The 14,168-nt window shown below is 38.4% G+C and overlaps 1 protein-coding gene across 2 annotated transcripts in view; it reads right to left on the reverse strand.

The window, feature by feature from the left end:
* The window catches only part of LOC122565299 (actin-like), a 48,428-nt gene that overhangs the window by 12,698 nt on the left and 21,562 nt on the right, over positions 1–14,168 (reverse strand). The window contains exons 2-3 of one of the 2 annotated variants that reach the window (XM_043721110.1): positions 12,609–12,694; positions 180–297 (exon numbers count right to left, since the gene is read on the reverse strand). The gene's annotated coding sequence lies outside the window, so the exon portion shown is untranslated. The remainder of the gene's footprint in view (positions 1–179; positions 298–12,608; positions 12,695–14,168) is intronic. The other variant, XM_043721109.1, reaches the window with a different exon arrangement.

Genomic DNA, 14,168 nt, shown 5'->3' on the forward strand with positions numbered 1-14,168 from the left:
TGAGTGCTAACATAATCAAATTTTACCTCAATAATAATTTCCAGAAAAACATTTGAGATGACATAGGTCTCTTTACATGAGGCCAGGGATGCGTTTAACATCCCCACGGTGTTCCGAGCAGTGAATATCCAGTTTGAGGATATCCTGGATATTATCAGAGAACTTAGGGTGCCTCTTACCTTTGTCAATATCATGGCCAGAGACAAAGAAACAAAGGCAGATGATAAATCTTGCTGATAGAATGGAAAGTTGAGATCTGCCTGTGAAAGTTGTCCAAGGTATAATTATTTAAACAATCTAAAAGAAAAAAAAATGAAAATATCCTCAATCTAACAATTCTAGAGTATTATATCATAGCACTTTACAATGTTAGGTAACATCATTTTCCCCAAATGCAGAGGCATTCACTGCCCCAATGATAATGGATATAAATGGTTAGTTTTTTGTGCATCTTGATAAATCTTATATTAAGTTAAAATTGTAAGTAATTCTCCCATGAAGTAATCATTTTGCATGTTAGCCATTGTTCATTCACAGTTTTAAACCTGTTTCACAGCTTTTGAAATGTGAACCTGAAGTTACGTGGCAGAAACTGCATACAATTCGTTTGTTAAACTTTTAAATAATCAGTATCTAAATGAGATATTGCACTGGCCTCACTAAATTAGGGAATATCAATGAAATATTTCATGCTGTAGGAATAGTGGGAGTACAGCAGTGGTTTTGTACATTAATCCTGGGAATAACATGACTGTCCTATGAGTTTAAAACAATGAGACATGACCTCATTAAAACTTGCAGAATCCTTAAAGGGCTTGGCAGAATGAATCTTTCCTCTGGCTGGGACTCCTAAAACCAGACAACAATGTTGGAATAAGGAGTGTGAATCATTTAGGATGAGATGGAGACAAATGTGTTCACTTGGAAGATGTTGAATCTTCTCTGTCCTGGAGGGCTATGAAATCTCAATCATTGTTATGAGCATAAAAAGGATTGATAGATTTCTAGAGACCAGTGCGATCAAAGGATATGTACATAGCATGGGAAAAATGCCTGTGAGATTGATGATCAGCCATGATCTAGAATGGCAGAGCAGACTCAAGGAGCTGAATGGCCTACATCTGCTTTTATCTTTCTGAAGTATATAATCAGGAGTAGCTGAAAATGTCGTACATTTTCATATACTTAAGAAATACACCAGGTGGCACCATAGAGACACATATGCAAGATACAGTGGTGATTCTCATACAAATTCTCATGACAACTTATAAATGTTGTGTAGTACAATGATTCAGTGATACAGGATGTGACATTACTGTTGAATATTTAATCTAAAAACTTTGTATAACTGAACAGTGTTTTGGATGTGCAAATTATTAACTTATGAACAAAACTAAAAGTGATTGAAAGATTGTTTGGCTTTAGGAACTGCAAGTTTGATCACAAATTGAATGTATATTTAATTTAGTCCAGCAGTACATTAATAGCTAGTTTTGTGTCATGTTAAATTAAGCTCACTTCATTGCTAATAGTTTGGAAAAATGTTTGTGATTTCTTTTAACAAATTTATTTTTAATATTTTTACTCTTTCCTATCTTTGTAGATAGCTTGATACAGTAAATAAGGAGACACTGTTTCCACTGGCATGGCATCAGTAACCAATAGATAGAAATTCAAGGTAATTGGCAAAAGAAAAAGACAGATGAGAATTTCTTTTACAACAAATTGTAATGAGCTGGAATGTACTGCTTGAAAGATTGGTAGATGGTCGAATTGTAAATTTCATAAAGCAATTGGACATATACTTGAAGGGGACAGTTTTGCAGAGTGACTGGGAAAGAATAGGGGAGCTACACTAATTGGATGTTTCTGACAAAAATAGTGTGCACAGGCATGACTAACCTTTTTGTTGTATGACTTCATTACATAAGGAAGATTTGGCAATTTCCTTTGTCATTTTATCCTTGAATGAATCAATTGACTCTTGTGCAATTGACTCTTCTGCCCTAGATTGCACCTTTTATGCAGTGTGTTCCAGACCTTAAAAATTTGCTATGTAAAATATATTCTCATCTTCCTTTTTTTGCCAATTACTTTGGTAGGGGCATCACCAACCTATGGTATTAAGGCCCCTGCCAATGGAAACAGTCTTATTTAATTTGTCAAACTATCTAAAAAGTTTGGAAATTATCAAACTAACTAAACAGTTTTATTCCCTACTGGTTTGGGTTTGTAACTAGTATGGTCTTTGAATATTTCAGTCTGAGTTCAATACTAATGTAATTTATAATGGTAAGAAGCACATAGAGGCAGCTTACTTTGGGTGGGAAGGTAGTATTGACACTCCCTTTATTCTCCTCATACAAACAAAAAACATTAACACTGTCAGTTATTCCGATTTTCAACACAAAGTATAAATGACAACGTGATGACAGTAATGACAGATGTGCATTTAAAGGAATGTGTCAGCTTTAGTTCACTATCGTGAAACCCATATGACTATTTACATGTTTCACTCACCAGATTTTATTTTTAGTTATAATAAAAGTCTTTTAAAATCTACTTCCTAGCAATATGCAAGATATGAAAACAATACGATACTGGAAATGCTCATCATGTCAAACAGTACCAGTGGTTTTTGTTTTTATTTCAGCTTTTCCAGTAGTCAGTGGGTTTTGCTTTTGTGTTAATATGATAGGCAAGTGTTTTATTTAAAAGGCAAATCATCACCCTAGATTATTAAAACATGCAAGTGTGGAAATTGCAGGTGCTCCAGACGTGATTTTGCTAAGCTCTCTCAAATCACAAATTGTTCCTTTAGACTAGATGGTTCTCAAAGACAGTAAACTATTTAAGACAGATAAATGACCAAATTATAGGCTCATTTGTTGTGAGGAAGTTAGTGGAATTTATTACCCAAAGGTGATCTCATCAGTGAATCTCGCACATCTTAGTGCCCTGTGCTTAAGGGAGGATGGCAAGTAAAGCCAGCACATGTAAGTTTGTGGCTCCTCATTTCAAATCCTAATCTTATTAGCCTCAAGGTTTTCATTAAAAACACAGGTGGAAAGTTTCAATTTCTTTGCCAATGAATTAAAGCTTAAAGTTTTGCTATTTCACTTACAGTTAGAACACTAAGCTGAAACGCCAAAGAGAATTTTGCTGAAAAATCAGCAACTCCTTATTCTCAAAAAAGTGGAAAATGTGAAAACTGTTGATGGCTTCCACTAACATGTTAATAAATAATAGAAGCTATTAGTGTCCATACTGATGGCAATAACAAATATCAAGTCCCTCATGTTGGAAGGAAAGCAACCCTAAAAAAATGAGGTGAACTTTATTTTATCATGATGGAATGTCTGTGTTGGGTGAGAATAGGTAATTGATTTTAATGTGATTCAAACTATGTAGTTAGGTAACACCCATAAAAAACTTATTCTTCAAGCATCATGCTCTTGTAAAGTTATTTAAAAAGCAGACTCTCAGAGATTTGGGTAGTAAACTCGAGGCCTCAGTTACATAGAGCATCATCTTTATATAAATTAGGAGCAGGAAAGAGTAGGCCATGTCTCCTCAAGGTCAGTCCACCATTCTGTAAAATTGTGATGGCTCAGATTATCCCTGCCCATCCCTGATAACTTTTCGAAGACTCAAATATTCAAAGACTGTGCTTCCTTTTAAGGAAGAGAGTTCAAAACCGTTGGAGAGAAAAACAAGGATTGATAACAAGAGGGCAAAGATTGAAATTAATTTGGAAAATAAGCAAATGCAGTGTGAGAAAAGGAATGTACTTTCTGAAAATGTGGGAATGGCAGTTTTCATTTAGGCATTCAAGATGGCATTTGATGATTCTATGAAGAGAAGGATGTGCAGGGTTGTGGGGAAAAAGCAAGAGAATGGCACTAAGTCATAATTCTTATTTGAAAAATGGTGAACACAGTGAGCCAAATAGCCTCCTTCTGTTGGGTAACAATTCTGAGCTTCATCTCTGTAGTAAATGGACAATTCCATTTTTTTAAATGGTGAACTCTTGCATTGGGCTTCCCCACAGAATGAAATATTCTTTTCCCATCCATCATATCATAATTCCTCAGAAACTACATTAAGAACAGAAATATTGGAGAAACCCAGCAGATCTAGCAGCATCTGTAGAGAGAGAAACTGAATGAATGTCTTATGTCCAATATAACTCTTCTTCGGAACTAATCTTACATGTTTCAATCAAGTTCTCTCTTCCAGTTCAAAACTTGAGCAGAAAGCAGGCACAAGCCTTGCTTGTCCAAACTTTCCTCACAAGGCAACCTGCCCAATGCAAGTATTAGTCCAGCAAACATTCTCTGAACTATTTCCAACACATTTACATCCTCCTTAGGTAAGAAACTATTAACCCAATACTATACATAGTACTTTAGATTTGGTCTCACAATGCCCTGTATAACTGATTCATAACTTCTAGGAGATAGTGAGGACTGCAGATGCTGGAGATCAGAGTCAAAAAGCGCCACTTTTCGACTCTGATTCATAAGTTTGCCACTTTTCAATTTAATTCCCTTCACAATAAACAATAGCATTCTGCTAACTTTCATAATTACTTGCTGTATCTGTCTGCTAACCTTTTGAGATAAATTCATTTGGACAGCCAAATTCTTTTGCATCTCAGAGCTCTGCAATCTGTAACCGTTTAAATAGTATGCTTCTTTGTTCCTCTTGCTAAAATGAACACATTTACATTTTCCCCACATTGTACTCTCGTCTGCCAGATGTTTGCCCTCTCAAGTAGCCTATTTTGTTCAGTGACCTTCAGCATGGCATCTGGTCAAATGCTTTCAGGCACCACATTGATATATTCCCCATTATCCACATTGTTTTTTGTCTGCATAAAATGATAAATTGGTCAAAGACTATTTTTTTTTCATAAAAGGATGTTGACTTTTCCTCATTGCAATTAAATAGTCTTCTGCTATAACCTTTTTAATAGTGGTTGAATATTTTCCCTATAACAACTTTTAAGCTAACTGCCCTGTAGCTTACAGTTTTCTATTTCCCTTTTTTATTGCATAAAATGGATTTATTTGCTATTTTCTATACAGCAATTAATTATATTCTGCTATGTTCTCATATTTCCTACAGAGGTTTTATAACCAACACGATGTTGAAGAGGAGAATAATAAAGAAGCCCTGTTAGAAGCAGAATGTATTAGAGTTGAGTTGAGTTTTGTGAATATGGAATATCTGAGATGAATCACCTGAAGTTACTCAGTTGAGTACTGTGGGGAAAAAAGTTCCCAATCCGCTCAGAAAAACACTGAAGTTCACTTTGTCCAATGAGAATATTAGTGCTGAAATTGTTGCTGATTTGAATAATTTTGAATATTGTCTTCAGAATGTCAGCTTTCTATTTGGAACATGGAGAAGCTTGGCTGGAAAGCCCTTAATTGTGATAGACTACATTTCATAGTGCTGCATGAAGCCTCTTACCTAACACTGGGAACCTAATGTCTAATGGGTAGAACCAACAATGTGGAATCTCATCATCCTTTTTTGTACATTGTTTGGGGAAAATTGGATACAGACTGAAATTAAGTGCAAGAATCACAATGGATGATTCATTCATGCTATTTGTTTCTGAAGCATGCAGTATATGAACTTAAATCTGCCTGCTCCTTTCTAAGATTGCATTGGCTGGACCCGTAAGTGCAAAACAACTTGCATTTTGTAAAGGGGATATATATATTTGGCTGGAGCAGGTGTTGGAATTCCTTGCACATGTTAGTATGTTATGGGGAGCACGTAGGAATGGTACAACATAGCAGAGAATGGGATGTATGCTTCTGTGGCATGGAAATGTCACTCTTTGATTAGGGGGTTGATAGGAGGAGAGGTTCCCATCCATAGGCAGCCCCCCAAACAAACACTGACAAGGCAATAAGAACAAATAACTATCCAGGTCAGTCTCAGCAGTTTATCTGCAAGGACCTGGGTGCAGTGCCAAATGAAGGCCAATGTTAGAGAACACATTTCCACATGACAAATGCTACCAATTGCACCACTGGTTCATTTATGACCTAACAGCAATCCTCATTGACCATATCTTATACTTAACATTCATAGCTTCATTTCACCCTGCAAGCTTCACATCCAGTTTCATAGCTTGCTTGCAGTGCTAGCTGTTCAATCATGACACGCTAGCCAAACACATAGTACCACATTCAGAGTTACACTTTCCTGTGTCATGCAGGACAGATGGTGGACAACTAAAGGCAGCAGCAGCAGCTACTTGGAGGGAGGTGTAGGTGTATGTCTTCAGAGTTAAAACATGGGAGGCTGGAAAAGCACAGTGGTCAGGCAGCATGCAGGAGAGTCAACGTTTCGGGCATAAGCTCTTCATCAGGAATGGTGCTCACTGTCATTGCAGCAGTTGTGATTGAGGATGTGGCCAGCAGTGAGGTTGAAATGATCAAAGATAATGCACAGTCACACCTAATCTTCTTTGTACTTCAGCTTCATCAAGGTTCCACTGATTTTCAAGCTGCTGTTCTTTCTTTCTGTTGTTCCCCTCATCACAGCCCTCTCCTCTGCCTCTCTGTTTAGATGTTTGTAATTGTAACCTGACAGCAAGGCAGTGGGTCGGGAAGACACTGATGATGAAATACTGCCACTGTGTCTTATTGGACGATATACTTGCAGGTACACCCACAGATACTGGCACTCTGCATACCTTAGACAGGAGACATGTCTGTGATAGACACATCAGGCATGTGATCTGCAGTTAAGAGAGAAATAAAAGGTCATGCATTTGCCAATTTGCCAGGGGTGAGATAAGAGAAGAGTTCTGCTAAAGAGATTCAGATGAGAACATTGATGAGATAGGAAAAGGCTAATTGACATGTATAAAGAAAGGCTTAGTGCCTGTTAAATAGCTTGCAGTTATTGGTGCAGTTTTTCTGCGGAGCTCAGAATTCATCCTTTCCAACACGGAAGCAGGGAGGTCAATGCCACAGAAATTTACAGACCTAATGATCTCATGTCTGATGTTCAAAGTTTCAGTTTCAATTGCAGCAAAGAACATCAGTCATCTCGGCTGTGTACTAGAAATTCAGACAAATGTCTCAGAAGTTCAGCTTGTGATCATGCCAGTGCAGAAAACTGCTGCGATATTTGAGAGTGCAGTCCGGTATTCTGTTCTCCTCTAGACTTGCTGAAGTGCTGCCCTATGGGTGTGGCAATGGCTCTTTGCTCTTTGAGTTCATTGTGCAAGGCCTCCTGCAGACTTTTCCACTGAAAGTCAGCAATGTTCCACCAGGCATGCTGAAGCTTGTGGTGTATGCACCATGAGGCCATGCAAAGGCAGAAGAAGACAGGCTCTAAGAGAATGCAGGAGGCAGATTAGTTGAGTTGGCACTGCATTTTACAAGGGCTTGTGGGATCTGGGGGAAGGTGGGGGTGCTTTTCAATCCTCTCCTCAGTAGGAGAATCAACTGGAATCCAATTTGCTTCTTAAAAGCACACCCTGTAGACATACCACTCTGTGGGAGGGATAATTGATTGACAGTGGGATTTCCACCTCTCATTTGGTAGTCCTGCCCTCAGGGGCTTCCGGCATCATCAGAGCTGGGAATGGAGGAGTATCCCAGAGATGATCTAGGATTTTAGGGCAGTATGGTTATCCCAGAGTCCACAGACAGGGAAGAGGGAGTTTGGAGACTGTTTTCTGGCAGGGAGCTGACTGGAGTTAAGGGGATATGACATATTTGTGAGGAGAGGGGAGGGTGTGCCTTGCTGCACACAGGTAACCCCTCCCCTCCCAAACAAAAATATCCCATTATCTGCCATTTCTTTATACAGACCATTAAAAAGAATCTGCCCATTCCTGTCCAAATGCCCATGCCAGCAGTGTCTTAATAAGTGCAGTGTATTGCTCACATCAGTAATTGACCCTTCAATATCGCAGATGGACAGCCAATTTCAGCACTCATCTGCCTTGAGTACTAAGGAGTTAAGATCAAGGTTGGGCCTGATATTGAACTTAATACCTAATCAATTTTAAGTGCCCACCCTTCCACTAATGCATCCAGAGGGTATTTATTGGTAAAATTATGGGATGGTTTGTTAGATAAAAGGACATCTGTTTAATTTGTGTTGGCTTTTCATAGAATTCCCACAGTGTGGAAAAAGACCCTTCAACCCAACAAGTCCACGCTGACTCTCCAAAGAGTAACCCACCCAGACCCATTGTCCTATGTTTACCCCGAACTAATAAACCTAACCTACACATCGGGCAACTTAGTATGGTCAATTCACCTAACCTGCACATCTTTAGATTGTGGGAGGAAACCCACACAGACATGGGTAGAATGTGCAAACTCCACACAGACAGTTGCCTGAGGCTGGAATCAAACCTGGGTCTCTGGTGCTGTGAGACAGCAGTGCTAACCATTGAGCCACTGTGCCGCTGGAGAATTTATTTCAGAATTGTGGTTAAAAGCATAGTGGGAAAGTAAGAGCAGAGAGAGTGGAAATTGATTACTGAATGGGGTTGTGTTCACAGGTACTATAGTGGGTTGAACTGATCTTTGGCAGCAAAAAGATCGCAAAATACCACACATTTGCCTCTATGTGCTAAGCAGGGTCACATTTAAACTGTGCATTTAGGGAGTGAAATCCCTTTTAATACATATCTATATTTAGATGTAATGCCCACAAAGCAATTTTTAATCTCAGATGAAGAACATTTTGTGAATAACTCATTTAACCATATTATTCTTGATTAGCATTATTTTCTTATTTTTAAGGTGAATTTGTGCAGCATTGCTCATTTCTAATTGTTGACAATCTATGAACGTTTCCAACATCTTTTGATAGATTTTAATTGAAACTAAAGTGAGGAATTACAAACATTAAATAGTTTCAGAGTGTAATTCTGAAGATTGACCATCGTTAAGTTGTCTGTCTTTAAAACGGATTGATTGCTTGACATTTAGCTGTTAAAAATGACAGAGTATCATTCCACCCAAGGGAATAGTTCAGGCGTAGATTTTTTTGTGTTTGTGAGTAAATGTATTCTGGAATTATTTCTTGAGTTTTAATGACTGAACTCTGCAACTCTGCACTGTTAAGTGTTATTTTAATTGAGAATTAGATTAGATTAGATGAGATTACTTACAGTGTGGAAACAGGCCCTACTGCCCAACAAGTCCACACCGACCTGCCGAAGCGCACCCATCCAGACCCATTCCTCTATATTTACCCCTGCACCTAACACTACGGGCAATTTAGCATGGCCAATTCACCTGACCTGCACATCTTTGGACTGTGGGAGGAAACTGGAGCACCCGGAGGAAACCCACGCAGACACGGGGAGAACGTGCAAACTCCACACAGTCAGTCGCCTGAGGTGGGAATTGAACCCGGGTCTCAGGCGCTGTGAAGCAGCAGTGCTAACCACTGTGCCACTGTGCCGCCCATGGATGCCGCCCAAAGATGGAAATAAATATCAATCAATGTGCACCTTTACACTGCTGTATTTAACTTTTTATGTGTTTCCATTTCTAAAATTGAAAATCTAAAAGAATGCAGGATTCAAGATGTGTACTGTTACGCAATATATTTAGTAGCACAGTAAAGGTGATAGATAGCAGTCCTGTTCTTTAGTAACAATGGGATAGAAACCTACAAGTGGTGCTACTGGGTAATGGTCCTAAGCTTTGGTAGCAGTAGAAATGATCTGACAAGTTGATGGAACTGACATAATCGTTATAATGTCTGAAAATAGCTAGAAGCTGTCTGAAGTTTGGCAAAGTGAAAGGCTGCAGTGATCCTTAGATGCAGCATCAATTTTGAGGGGAACTCTGGTTTTCACAAGGGAAACTGATAGTAGGGATTAATTAATGATGGACAGCTAGTATGTGTCAGCAGTGAGGGAAGGTGGAAGCTTTTACCTGATAGCAGTTGCACACCATGCCTGGTATCACTGTCTTCTGATGTTTCATGATTCTCCATGCACAACAAAATTAGTATTTTCTGATTGGTTCCAGGACATTTCTACTTTGCATCTGCCTTTGCATTTTTGCTCTGACTCTTTGGGGTCAATTTCAACACAGAACCATGAATGAATGCCAAATTAGTATCTACGCTGCTCCACTCTCAACCTAATTGAAGGCTGAGCTCATTGGAACAAACACAGAAAATGAAGGAGAAGCTCACTGGGCCTGGCAGCATTTTGAGAGAGTTAACAGTTTGAATCCAGTACTACTGTTATTCAGAACTGAGCTAGTTGGAGGCATGGGCCTCATTAGTCTTTCATTTGTAAGCTGTAGGTGTCTAATGTGCTCACCATTACAATTCACCCGTTAAAGAAGATAAAAATAGTCTTTATGCCAATCAGAGCTGATTAGCAGCTTGGACTAAGATTAAAAATCACACAACACCAGGTTATAGTCCAACAGGTTTAATTGGAAGCACACTAGCTTTCGGAGCGATGCTCCTTCATCAGGTGATTGTGGAGGGCTCGATCGTAACACAGAATTTCTGTGTTACAATTGAGCCCTCCACAATCACCTGATGAAGGAACGTCGCTCCGAAAGCTAGTGTGCTTCCAATTAAACCTGTTGGACTATAACCTGGTGTTGTGTGATTTTTAACTTTGTACACCCCAGTCCAACACCGGCATCTCCGAATCTGGACTAAGATTAGTAGAGTTTGGAAGAAATGTTACAGATTGTCTGCTCCTGCCCCACTAAAAGAAATGTTTCTCAACTACTTTCTGAGTGGCTTCTGGATCTGTAATCGAAATGTATCAATTAAGTGAGAGACTTTGTGGCTCAAATACATTGAAAGTACAAGTGTATACAGCCAAAACCATGAACAAGGCCAATAACATTTAGAACTTTTAAAATCTGACACAAAGGTGATAGATATCTGACACAAAGGGTGTTGATTAAGATTCAAACATGTGTCAATGCATTGCCTATTTGTATTTGAAACCTGTATTTAGAATACACTGAAAGGTGTAGGGATCGCTCAATCATTTACAAGCCCATTGCAAAGGTTTAAAAGACCAGTCTTAGAAATGAAAGCTGTCTGTTAGAAGATAGCATAGATAATTAGATCATTTAAAATTCAGGGTTTTTTTTGAGGAGCAAAATTAACTTAAGAAAGAAGTTTACAAATGCATTTCTGTATGTCTGTCAGTTTTCAATTTAATTACATTTTTCAATTTAATGGACATTGAATAGTGTGTAAACAGTAGATAGCCAGTCATTTTCTTCACTTTGTGTATAAATGCATCTTCATTGTTTCAGCTTCATAGATAAGTGCTTCAGTATGAGATCCTGGTGTCTTTGTCAGAATATATCTGATTGCACCCTCCACTTGTAACTCTACAAAAGAATGCTATGCCCTAACCAATGCCACATAGATATCTATCACCTTTGTGTCAGATTTTAAAAGTTCTAAATGTTATTGGCCTTGTTCATGGTTTTGGCTGTATACACTTGTACTTTCAATGTATTTGAGCCACAAAGTCTCTCACTTAATTGATACATTTCGATATCTTTTGGTTGAACTTAAAATCCTGAGTGAAAAAAAATTCTCGTTCTTCCAAAAATGTAGCACCTCAACTTTCCTTTCCAGTAAATTACTCCAATCAAATGTCTGTCAATTCCACTAACCTGCTTATAATGTTTTAAAATATTTTGCCATCCTTTACCTTTTGTCAAAATGCATTGTATGTCAACAATAAGTTGCAATTCCTTATTCCAGTTCCAAAGCACCTAACAAATAGAAAATGTAGGTTGACCTAGCCTTGACCTTTCTAGTCGTCTGATTCCAACAAATTTAATGCCACCAATGGTGCCTAAAAAGGTAATCACATTTCAATATTAGGTGTATGAAGGCCAATGGGCATCTGCAGTTATTTGTATTCTAGTTCTGGTGTAACCAGTGAGCAGTGACCTCAAGTCTGCCTCTGTATCCTTCAGTGATGAGATTTGAGGACAGGGCATGAGATACACCAAGCAGAGTCTCCTTCACTTTAACTGAGTTTCATTTGCTAAACTATTTTTCACCTAATAACAAATTGGGTGTCGCATCCCACATTTTCTCATGTTACCATTTAGTTCCCTTTTCGTTGTCAGGATATGCTATTCAATTGAAATTTCTATGAAGCTCTTGCAATGGCTCAAAAGTTGAGTTCTGCAACTTACCTTCCATTGTTCACATTCCTTAACAATTTAATTGCATGCAATTTTCTTATCCCACCATAAGGCTACTTTCCTGCACTGTTCAGATATGCACTTCGACCTGTGAGTCAATACTCAGAATTGCCTAATACCAGAAAAGTACTTCCTCTTAGCAGGTTACTAATCTGGTGATATTTATTCCAGTTCTTAATTACATAGACACAACTAACACTCATTTAAGAAAATTAAGTCTTTTGTCTCTGTCTTTAATGTAAAACATTCTCAAGGCAAGTCTACAATAGAGAATTCTAAGAAGGGAAATTAATGTGAACTAATTTTTCATATGTCAGTCTCACAAGCAATATATTTTGAATAGACCTGCAAAACCTGCAGATCGGTTGGCAGAGCATAATGTGATTAGCAACTTACTTGTTAAGACATGTACTTGTCATAACACTTCTCTTGTTCCCACGCCTACGGTTGACTTTTGAATTGAACCAGCATGTATTACTCCACTGGGAATAAAAAATATGTAGAATGTTGCAACCTCATTTAATCTCGATGTAGAACATTGAGTCATACAGCATAGAAACAGGCCATTTAGCCCACCAGGTCTATGCTGACCAATAAGTATAAAACTACACTAAACTAATTTACTTACGCTTGGTCCATAGGCGAAGATGTCCTGACATGTTCAGTGCTCATCCAGATGTTGCAAGAATAGTGCCTCCAGCACCCTCTCAGGCAGCACTTGCCATATTTCTACTACCCTTTAAGTGCATTTTTTTTCAGGTCTCCTTTAAACCATTTACTCCACAAACTTATGACCTCTGGCCTTAGACCATATCTGCCAAAGGGAAGATCTACTCTGCCTGTGCCTCTCATAATTCTGTAATTCATAATGCCTGAACCAGATCGCCTCCTCAATCTCCTCTGCTCCAAGGAAAGCAAACCCAGTCTATTCGGTCTCTTCTCATAACTAAGACTTTTCATCACGTACAACATCCTGATGAACTTTCTCTGCATCTTCTCCAGTACAATCATACCTTCTGATATTGTGGTAACCAGAGCTGCACACAGTATTCCATTTGGTCAAAGTAATGTTTTATAAAGTTGTAACAAGACTTCCTTATTCCTATATTCTAAGGCCTGGCTCATGACGGCAAACATTCCTTCTTCATTACCTTGTTCATTTGTGCTCTTATCTATAGGAATCTCTGGTCTTATACACCAAAGTCCCTTTGTTCCTCCAGACTCTCTGATGACTTACCATTGTGCAGGTCCTGCCCTTAAAATACCTCTCAAATTGCGTCACCTTGCATTTATTGAGATTAAATTCTGTCTGCCATTGCTCTACCCAATTTACCAACTGATCAATAACAGACTGTAGCCTAAGACCATCCACCCCAATACCAACAACACGTGTTTGTGTCATCTGCAAACTTACTAATTGAACTGTCTACATTGACCCACCCTATGAGACTTTTGCATATCCCTACCTCAAATGTGACCTTTCTTACCTTGCTAAATCCCTCCTGCCCTCTCTCCTGCTGTGACTGTGAAAATTCCCTCTGTACTTTGACTTTTACACATTGAACTCACATGTAGACAATATGATACATGAGGATTTTTTTGATTTGATAAAGTTGACCATTGTTGGCTGTTTAAGAAGTTATAGCAACAATGTTCATTGTTTCCAACTTGGAAAAGCTCCTGGAATCAATTATTTCTGATGGGTGTTACATACCAATTACCATAATAGTTCAACCATTCCAGTTAAATTATTTTTTTCTTACTGGATTGTTTCACTTTGAAAGAAATGTATATGGATAGGTTCCTGGGGAGAAAAGCTTCCATCTAAACCTTCTTAAGTACTAGTAGAAGGTCTCATCCTGCCAGTCATTATTGAGTAAAGAACAGAAAGTCTTTAAGTTATGATACTGGATTAGCAACCTCAAGGTTGTGGGTTCAAATCAAACACTGAACATA

The sequence above is a fragment of the Chiloscyllium plagiosum genome, chromosome 31 (genome assembly GCF_004010195.1).
Source record: "Chiloscyllium plagiosum isolate BGI_BamShark_2017 chromosome 31, ASM401019v2, whole genome shotgun sequence".
Lineage (NCBI taxonomy): Eukaryota > Metazoa > Chordata > Chondrichthyes > Orectolobiformes > Hemiscylliidae > Chiloscyllium > Chiloscyllium plagiosum.